This window comes from Oryx dammah, unplaced genomic scaffold, assembly GCF_014754425.2.
Source record: "Oryx dammah isolate SB20612 unplaced genomic scaffold, SCBI_Odam_1.1 HiC_scaffold_11098, whole genome shotgun sequence".
Taxonomy (NCBI): domain Eukaryota; kingdom Metazoa; phylum Chordata; class Mammalia; order Artiodactyla; family Bovidae; genus Oryx; species Oryx dammah.
In genome coordinates this window covers 1-10,928 of record NW_024080492.1, presented here as the reverse complement: position 1 = coordinate 10,928, position 10,928 = coordinate 1, and the positions used below count along the sequence as shown (strand labels likewise).

General features: G+C 42.7%; 1 long non-coding RNA gene across 1 annotated transcript in view; it reads left to right on the top strand.

The window, feature by feature from the left end:
* Positions 1–10,223, top strand: part of LOC120860569 — a 20,015-nt gene extending 9,792 nt beyond the window's left edge. The window contains exon 2 of the long non-coding RNA XR_005720360.1: positions 10,124–10,223. This is a non-coding gene — a long non-coding RNA (uncharacterized LOC120860569). The remainder of the gene's footprint in view (positions 1–10,123) is intronic.
* The last annotated feature ends 705 nt before the right edge of the window (positions 10,224–10,928 follow it).

The following is a 10,928-nucleotide window of genomic DNA, read 5'->3' as shown; positions in this document are numbered from 1 at the left end:
TACTGGCTTGATTGCTCTCTCCCCGTTTGGACTCTCCATTCTCTCCACCAGGTCGCCTCTATCTCCCCCTCCCCCTTTTCTTCTCTACCCAACTCTGTTAATCTCTTTGTGTGTTCCAGACTGGGGAGAACACTTAGGGAACTGATTTCTGGCTGGATCTGTCTCTCTCCTTTTGATTCCCCCCTTTATCCTCCTGGACACCTCTGTCTCCTTCCTCCCTCCCCTCTTCTCTGTGTAACTCCATGAACGTCTCTGAGCAGTCCAGACTACGGAGTGCACATGAGGAAGTGATTACTGGCTAGCTTGCTCTCTCACCTTTTGATTCCCCCTCATCTCATTTGGGTCACCTCTAACTCCCTCCTCCCTGTTCTCTTCTCCATGTAACTCTGTGAACCTCTTGGGGTGTTCCTCACTGTGGAGAAACTTTTCATCATTAACCTAGATGTTTTATCATCAGTGCTGTATAGATGAAGAAGTCTTGAGGCTACTGTAAGAATAAGACTGAAAACCAGAGGCAAGAGGCTTAAGTCCAAATCCTGAGAACACCAGAGAACTCCTGGCTCCAGGGAACATTAATTGATAGGAGCTCATCAAATGCCTCCATACCTACACTGAAACCAAGCAACACCCAAGGGCCAAAAAATTCCAGATCAAGACACACCATGCAAATTCTCCAACAACACAGGAACATAGCCCTGAGCTCCAATATACTGGCTGCCCAAAGTCACTCCAAACCAACTGACATCTCATAACTCATTACTGGACACTTCATTGCACTCCAGAGAGAAGAAATTCAGCTCCATCCACCAGAACACCAACACAAGCTTCCCTAACCAGGAAACCTTGACAAGCCACCCGTCCAACCCCACCTACAGCAAGGAAACTCCACAATAAAGAGAACTCCACAAACTGCCTGAATACTGAAAGGCCACCACAAACACAGCAATATAAACAAGATAAGAGGCAGAGAAATACCCAGCAGGTAAAGGAACAGGATAAATGCCCACCAAACCAAACAAAAGACAGGGAATCTACCTGATAAAAAATTCTGAATGATAGTGAAAATGATCCAAACACTTGGAAACAAAATGGAGTTACAGATAAACAGCCTGGAGACAAGGACTGAGAAGATGCAAGAAAGGTTAAACAAGGGGTCAGAAAGATCCCCTGGAGAAGGAAATGGCAACCCACTCCAGTATTCTTGCCTGGAGAATCTCATGGATGGAGCCGGGTAGGCTACAGTCCATGGGGTCACAAAGAGTCGGACACGGCTGGGCGACTTCACTTCACTTCAGAAGAAATAAAAAAGAGTGAACATATAATGAATAATGCAATAAATGAGATTAAAAAAAAAACACTCTGGAGGGACCCAACAGTAGAATAATGGAGGCAGAAGATAGGATAAGTGAGGTAGAAGATAGAATGGTAGAAATAAATGAAACAGAGAGGAAAAAAGAAAAACGAATTAAAAGAAATGAGGACAATCTCAGAGACCTCTGGGACAATGTTAAATGCCCCAACACTCAAATCATATGGGCCCCAGAAGAAGAAGACAAAAAGAAAGACCATGAGAAAATACTTGAGGAAATAATAGTTGAAAACTACCCTAAAATGGGGAAGGAAATAATCATGCAAGCCCAAGAAAACCAGAGAGTCCCAGACAGGATAAACCCAAGGTGAAACACCCCAAGACACATATTAATCAAATTTGTTAATTTGTTAAGATCTCTGTTAATCTTAATCTTTGTTAAGATCAAACACAAAGAACAAATATTACAAGCAGCAAGGGAAAAACAACAAATAACACACAAGAGGATTCCCATAAGGATAACAGCTGATCTTTCAACAGAAACTCTTCAAGCCAGGAGGGAATGGCAAGACATACTTAAAGTGATGAAAGAAAATAACCTAAAGCCCAGATTACTGTACCCAGCAAGGATCTCATTCAAATATGAAGGAGAAATCAAAAGCTTTACAGACAAGCAAAAGCTCAGAGAATTCAGCACCACCAAACCAGCTCTCCAACAAATGCTAAAGGGTCATCTCTAGACAGGAAACACAGGATAAACTCAAACCCAAAACAATAAAGTAAATGGCAATGGGATCATACTTATCAATAACTACCTTAAATGTAAATGGGTTGAATGCCCCAACCAAAAGACAAAGACTGGCTGAATGGATACAAAAACAAGACCCCTATATATATTGTCTACAAGAGACCCACCTCGAAACAAGGGACACATACAGACAAAGTGAAGGGCTGGAAAAAGATATTCCACGCAAATAGGGACCAAAAGAAAGGAGGAGTAGCAATACTCATACCAAATAAAATAGACTTTGAAATAAAGGCCATGAAAAGAGACAAAGAAGGACACTACATAATGATCAAAGGATCAATCGAAGACGAAGATATAACTATTATAAATATATATGCAGCCAACAAAGGAGCACTGCAATATGTAAGACAAATGCTAACAAGTATGAAGGGGAAATTAACAATAACACAATAATAGTTGGAGACTTTAATACCTGGCTCACACCTATGGATAGAACAACTAAACAGAAAATTAACAAGGAAACACAAACTTTAAATGATACAATAGACCAGTTAGACCTAATTGATATCTATAGGACATTTTACCCCAAAACAATGAATTTCATCTTTTTCCTCAAGCACACACAGAACCTTCTCCAGGATAGATCATATCCTGGGCCATAAATCTAGCCTTGGTAAATTTTAAAAAAATTGAAATCACTCCAAGCATCTTTTCTGACCGCAGTGCATTAAGATTAGATCTCAATTACAGGAGAAAAACTATTAAAAATTCCAACATATGGAGGCTGAACAACACGCTGCTGAATAACCAACAAATCATAGAAGAAATCAAAAAAGAAATCAAAATATGCATAGAAACGAATGAGAATGAAAACACAACAACCCAAAACCTGTGGGACACTGTAAAAGCAGTGCTAAGGGAAAGGTTCATAGCAATACAGGCATACCTCAAGAAACAAGAAAAAAGTCAAATAAATAACTGAACCCTACACCTAAAGCAACCAGAAAAGGAAGAAATGAAGAACCTCACGGTTAGTAGAAGGAAAGAAATCTTAAAAATTAGGGCAGAAATAAATGCAAAAGGAACAAAAGACCATAGCAAAAATCAACAAAGCCGAAAGCTGGTTCTTTGAGAGGATAAATAAAATTGACAAACCATTAGCCAGACTCATCAAGAAACAAAGGGACAAAAATCAAATCAATAAAATTAGAAATGAAAATGGAGAGATCACAACAGACGACACAGAAATACAAAGGATCATAAGAGACTACTATCAGCAATTATATGCCAATAAAATGGACAACTTGGAAGAAATGGACAAATTCTTAGAAAAATGCAACTTTCTAAACCTGAACCAGGAAGAAGTAGAAAATATTAACAGACCCATCACAAGCATGGAAATTGAAACTGTAATCAGAAATCTCCCAGCAAACAAAAGCCCATGCCCAGACGGCTTCACAGCTGAATTCTACCAAACATTTAAAGAAGAGCTAACACCTATCCTACTTAAACTCTTCCAGAAAATTGCAGAGGAAGGTAAACTTCCAAATTCATTCTATGAGGCCACCATCACCCTAATACCAAAACCTGACAAAGATGCCACAAAAAAAGAAAACTACAGGCCAATATCACTGATGAACATAGATGCAAAAATCCTTAACAAAATTCTAACAATCAGAATCCAACAACACATTAAAAAGATCATACATCATGACCAAGTGGGCTTTATCCCAGGGATGCAAGGATTCTTCAATATCTGCAAAAAATCAATGTAATACACCACATTAACAAATTGAAAAATAAAACCCATATGATTATTTCAATAGAGGCAGAGAAAGCCTTTGACAAAATTCAACATCCATTTATGATTAAAAAAAAAAAACCCTCCAGAAAGCAGGAATAGAAGGAACATACCTCAACATAATAAAAGCTATATATGACAAACCCACAGCAAACATTATCCTCAATGATGAAAAATTGAAAGCATTTCCCCTAAAGTCAGGAACAAGACAAGGGTGCCCACTCTCACCACTAACTATTCAACAGAGTTTTGGAAGTTTTGGTCACAGCAATCAGAGCAGAAAAAGAAAAAAAGGAATCCAAATTGGAAAAGAAGAAGTAAAACTTTCACTGTTGGCAGATGACATGATCCTCTACATAGAAAACCCTAAAGACTCCACCAGAAAATTACTAGAGCTAATCAATAAATATAGTAAAGTTGCAGGATATAAAATCAACACACAGAAATCCCTTGCCTTCCAATATACTAGTAATGAGAAAATAGAGACAGAAATTAAGAAACAATTCCATTCACCATTGCAATGAAAAGAATAAAATACTTAGGAATATATTTACCTAAAGAAACAAAATACTTATATATAGAGAACTATAAAACACTGGTGAAAGAAATCAAAGAGGACACTAATAGATGGAGAAATATACCGTGCTCATGGATTGGAAGAATCAATATAGTGAAAATGAGTATAATACACAAAACAATCTACAGATTCAATGCAATCCCTATCAAGCTACGAATGGTATTTTTCACAGAGCTAGAACAAATAATTTCAGAATTTGTATGGAAATACAAAAAACTTCGAATAGCCAAAGCAATCTTGAGAAAGAAGAATGGAACAGGAGGAATCAACCTGCCTCACTTCAGGCTCTACTACAAAGCCACAGTCATCAAGACAGTATGGTACTGGCACAAAGACAGAAATATAGATCAATGGAACAAAATAGAAAGCCCAGAGATAAACCCACACACCTATGGACACCTTATCTTTGACCAAGGAGGCAAGAGTATACAATGGAGAAAAGACAATCTCTTTAACAAGTGGTGCTGGGAAAACTGGTCAACCACTTGTAAAAGAATGAAACTAGAACACTTTCTAACACCATACACAAAGATAAACTCAAAATGGATTAAAGATCTAAATGTAAGACCAGAAATTATAAAACTCCTAGAGGAGAACATAAGCCAAACACTCTCCAACATAAATCCCAGCAGGATCCTGTATGAACCACCTCCCAGAGTAATGGAAATAAAAGCAAAAATAAACAAATGGGACTTTATTAAAATTAAAAGCTTCTGCATAACAAAGGAAGCTATAAGCAAGGTGAAAAGTCAGCCTTCAGAATGGGAGGAAATAATAGCAAATGAAGCAACGGACAAAAAACTAATTGCAAAAATATACAAGCAACTCCTGCAGCTCAATTCCAGAAAAATAAATGACCCAATCAAAAAATGGGCCAAAGAGCTAAACAGACATTTCTCCAAAGAAGACATACAGGTGGCTAACAAACACATGAAAAGCTGCTCAAAATCACTCACTATAAGAGAAATGCAAATCAAAACCACAATGAGGTACCATTTCAAGCCAGTCAAAGTGGCTGCTATCCAAAAGTCTGCAAGCAATAAATGCTGGAGAGGGTGTGGAGAAAAGGGAATCCTCTTACACTATTGGTGGGAATGCAAACTAGTACAGCCACTATGGAGAACAGTGTGGAGATTCCTTAAAACACTCGAAATAGAATTGCCATACAACCCAGCAATCCCACTGCTGGGCATACACACCAAAGAAACCAGAATTGAAAGAGACACGTGTACCCCAATGTTCATCACAGCACTGTTTATAATAGCCAGGACGTGGAAGCAACCTAGATGTCCATCAGCCAGATGAATGGATAAGAAAGCTGTGGTACATATACACAATGGAGTATTACTCAGCCATTAAAAAAAATACATTTGAATCAGTTTTAATGAGGTGAATGAAACTAGAGACTATTATACAGAGTGAAGTAAGCCAGAAAGAAAAACACCAATACAGTATATACTAACGCATATATATGGAATTTAGAAAGATGGTAATGATAACCCTGTATATGAGACAGCAAAAGAGACAGAGATGTATAGAACAGTCTTTTGGACTCTGTGGGAGAGGGCAAGGGTGGGATGATTAGGGAGGATGGCATTGAAACATGTATATTATCATATGTGAAACGAATTGCCAGTCCAGGTTCGATGCATGACACAGGATACTTGGGGCTGGTGCACTGGGATGACCCAGAGGGATGGTATGGGGAGGAGGTGGGAGGGTTGTTCAGGATGGGGAACACATGTACACCCGTGGCTGATTCATGTCAATGTATGGCAAAAAAAACAATACAATATTGTAAAGTAATTGGCCTCCAATTAAAATAAATAAATTTACATTTTAAAAAAAGGAAATACACAAAGATAGAAAAATGAGGATGTATAGAAGAGTATTTATTAATTAAAGTGCACTATGACTTTATCACTTTAGTTATGAGATTTTGAGATAGCTAATTAACTTCTCTGTAACACATGTTTCTTCATTCTGAAAACAGAGATAATGATAGTACTTTATTCAAATGGTCTTCCTGTAGAGATTAAATGGGTTCATCCAGGAAAAATACCTTAAATGTTATTATTTTTTTAATCATTGCTGTGATAATCTATAGAAATGACACATGAGCCAAAACCTTGAGGCCAGGAGAAGAAATTCCTAATATAAGAATGTAAATTCCATAAAGACAACAGATAGCATTGACATTGTCCATTTGTTGTTCAGCCACCAAGTCTTACCCAACTCTTTGTGACCCCATGGCCCACAGCACACCAGGCCTGTCCTTGTCCATACACATTCCATATAATGTCCACACAAGAGAGAGGCTAAAGTGGGACATGTGAAGAGACTTCTCCACCTCTGTTCACTGTCAACCTACTTCCCTGCAGGCCTGTTTTGGGTGAGATTGTTGTCTTGGCCCTCAAATTGGTCCTACAGTCTAGTGTCAGCACTGAACCTGATAAAGAGCCTGATATCACCAAGGTGGTCATGGAAGAATGAGAGAACAATCAACACAGCATCTCTTTCACTCTGCTGGGTAGATCAGGTCCTGCAGATTGTCCCCAAATCATCATCCACCCACTAGGAAATTCTACAAATGAGATCTTAAAAACTGAATCCTCTCCATTTAAACTGCTGATCTTTAGTAACCCACCAAATCTACATCTTAAACTGTGTGCTTGAATGAACATGTTTAGCCCAGGGAAGAGGATGGAAGGAGAAAGGCTGATCCTGCTCCTGGCTGGGAGAGGAGAAAAGGTCTGGAAGCTGAAGGCTGGAGCAGGTTGGCCTTGGCAAGGAACAAGGCTGAGCCGTGAGCAGAGGTCAGAGCATCCTGCCTCAACAAGGGATCTGACCATAGGTTTGCCTACAGAACTGCAAAGCAAAAGACTGGCTCTGCAGCCTACCAGCACTTGGAAAGACTGACATGTGAGTCCAAATGCCTGAGCCCCGCTGGACCCTGCCTAGCCTATAGCACCAGGGAAATCACCGACCTTTATCAGTTTCCTTTCTTCTCCAGGTGCATTGGACTGCTCGGTGGGGTTGTGGACTTTGCAATCAACTTCATGAATGAGCTGTTGTCCCTGGTAATGCACTACAAGGTGAATTGTCCACTCCTGGGGGTGCAGAGCCAGGCCTGGTGAGGGGAGGTGTGACTTTTCCTGGCTGAGCTGTACTCTCAGGGACCTTCCTTTCTGAGAGACCATCTTCCTTGTGGTGGTCAGCTGTTCCCTGCCCCCCCTTCACTCAGCATGGCCTGGGAGATGAGCAGGGGACTGACATTAGCTGAAATCAATGGTCTCACACTTGAAACATCTACCATAACCACAGGCTGCCAGTAGGACTTTCACTAATATTCCTTCATTCCACACAATTTTAATTCATTTAAATACAAAAACTATACACATCATAGTTCAGATTCACATGTATCATATAAAAAAACCATAGGTACAATGTGCCCCAAATTCCAAATATTCTATATTAGTCATTCTGGAAGGAGGCTGGGAATCTGGATTTATATTATTTAAAACCCTCCATTTTGTTCTGTGATTTACTGAACCTGAGTCACTGCTCAAAGCGTGTTCCTCAGACCAGCAGCACTGACCTCCCATGGACACTCATTAGAAATGCAGACTCTTAGGCCCTACCCCAGACCTGCTCAATCATTTGTATTTTAACAGCATCTTCAGGGAATTGTAGATGCACAAAACTGTGAAAAACACAAAAACACTTCTCTATGGTTCCCTGGGCCCCATTTCACTCTATAAAGTTTCAGGTTCAAGAGGTCAAGGTTTCTAAGGGAATAGTGCTTGGAATGTTAAAACTCTAGATTCTTTAAGGTTCTAGGATTCTAATAGTCTGAGGCTTTAGGATCCTAGTGACCTCTGGCTCTCAGATTTGGACCCTAGGCTCCCACTGTTCTAGAATCCTAAGGGTCAGAATTTCTAAGGGCCCCAGTACTGAGCATCTCTGTGGGCGGCAAACAGGGTGCTCACAGCAGGTAATAATTAGCCCTCTTCCTTCTCCCATCTCTCCTCTCCCTCCTCAGCTGCTGAACTGTTTCCTTCCTTCCCTCTCTGCATTTCTCTCTATGTGTCGCTCTCTTTCCCTGGCTCCTTGTGACCCTCAGCTGTGCCCATGAGTCTGCAGTTACCTTGGAAGCCTGGATGTGGATTATGTTAAGAACCACAAGGCTAAGTCACAGCCTGGAAAAGTAGTGAGGGGGCTCCCTCTGCAGCCTTACAGAAGAGGGCACCCCACTCTAGCCTGCAGCACAGGCAGGTCTGGTCAGGGGATCCTGGAGAAGCTGCAGACCCTTCCTTGTGAGCAGGTCAGAAAACTGTGGCCAGAGGGGCCCCTGCAGACTGATGGCCTCTGTGGGCCTCTGAGAGCTTCTACTGCCCTCCTTTGTCACACTGGCAGAACCTGCTGCCCAGAATGATGTGACAAAGAGGAGGGGCCCGATCTGGGCTCAAATCTTGGATGTTCTCTTAGCAACTGTGAGTTTGGGGTCAACTGGCTCTACCTCTCTGAGCCTTGGTCTCCTCCCAAGTGAAAAGAATTCATAAATGCTGCAGATCTGATGAGTGTATTTAAAGAGCGAGCAGAAAGTGCTTAATACCCAGTAGGCATTGTTAATAAACACGGCCCCTTCTTATGAGGAGCTGTGGTTTGACCTCCATCCCCTGGAGACTCTCCTTGACCTGGGTCTCTGAAAAGACTGGGGCTGATGAGGCTGGGGCCAACAGAATGGGGTGAGTAACAGTGTCAGGGTCCTGGAGGCAGTTCTTCTAGAAAATATCCACAGACCCAGTTCCTTGGGCGATCTCTCTGTTCTTCTCATGTACTCTTTCATTGGCTCCTTGCAATGACCCTGTGGGGATAGATAGTGTTATCACACCCATTTTACAGATGAACTAACTGAGGGTCAGAGAGATCAAGTGATATGCAAGAGGTCCCCTGGCTGTCAAGTCTGACCCACTGGAGAGTTTCAGCCACTGGTGTCTGATTTCTATTCAGCTTTCAGTGCTGGGGCCTGAGAACTGCTACTTGTTTGTCCCTTCAGAAGTTTATAAACTCCAACTGGAAACTCCATAGAACAGATGAGGAAAACCTCTGTGATGCCTACCTGCTAGTGAAGATGAGCTCTGAGCCCTGGGCTGACGGAGGATGAGACCCTCCAGGAACACACACAGGGGCCCGTGGATAAGCAGCCTAGCTTGGCTCCTCTCCTGTCTCTAGTGGCAGACTGAGCCCTGATTTCGGTCACAGACCGGGTCCTGCCCCTTAATCACACCCCCAGACGGCACTTGGTTCTGCCCCTGCCTAAGCCCGGAACAGTCGGACTGAGCTTTGGCTCCACTCTTGACTGAGCTCTGACACTGGTCATGGATAGTGACCTGACCTGTGTCTCAGTCTGATCCATGAACCTGATCAAACGCTGAGCCCCAAACCATGACTCATCATGGTCCTTGATCATTCTTTTCACATTAGCCATTGTTGCTAAGGTGAGGGTGTGAGGAGGGGTCAGTGCCAGCTGCCAGAGAAAGACCCAAACCACAGGTGCCAGTCCCTCCCTGAGCCTCAGAGCTTGCAGGGTTTGGGGGGGAAACACTCCTGCAGCCGTGCCTCTTGAACGCAGGAGCCAGTAAGGGCCCTGGGGTGTCCATGCCTCACACTGGGGTTGTCTTCCAGACTGGTTCCCAGGGACATGACTGAATCTCTGTACCGTCTCCCTCTGGGACGGTCAGTGCTGCCACCATCCCCCAGGAGTGACAACTGAACCCAGTCAAAGGACGCTCTCAGATACTCCTCCTCGCAGTCACGACACCCTATGCTCGTCACCCTCACCCCAGCAATAAAAAAACCATGTCTGTACATGCAGTGTGGTCTGCTGCACTCCTTCCATTGGGATTTCAGAGAAGGCGAGGTATGGGCAATCAGGGCAGCGGACACCTGGATCCAAAGCTGGCAACACTTTGGTAGACCGTGTCTTCCTCCTCCAACCTGATGCCTACTCGAGTGTCTCACAACCACACTGGAAACGACACGTATCACAGCCACAGGAGAGCTTAGAGGTCATCATTTTCACCTCTTTGCTGAAAAGTCTAGGGAGACGGTGGCCCGGGCGAATGGCTTAGCACTGCAGGTGCACTTCACCATTGGTGCTCACGACAACCCACAGAGTAGGCATGGGAAACCTCATTTTCCAGTTGAGGATACTGAGGTTCAGGGAAGGGAGGTGACTGGCCTAGGTCTCACAAGCACAGAAAACCAGCATTTGCGTCTGCAGGAAAGGTCAGGTCACTTTGAGGCCAGCTAGTGAGGCAGGAGAGAACTTGGACTTGAATATGTTCTTCCTTGACATCTGCTGTTTGAGTTGGTTGTTACACCTGGTGCATTGGGCCCGTGTCAACCCGGAACACCTGGTCCAGGAAGCCCAGATGGGTGCCCACTTGGCATTGAGCTTATAGCACCAGCAGAGACCTCTGGGTCACCT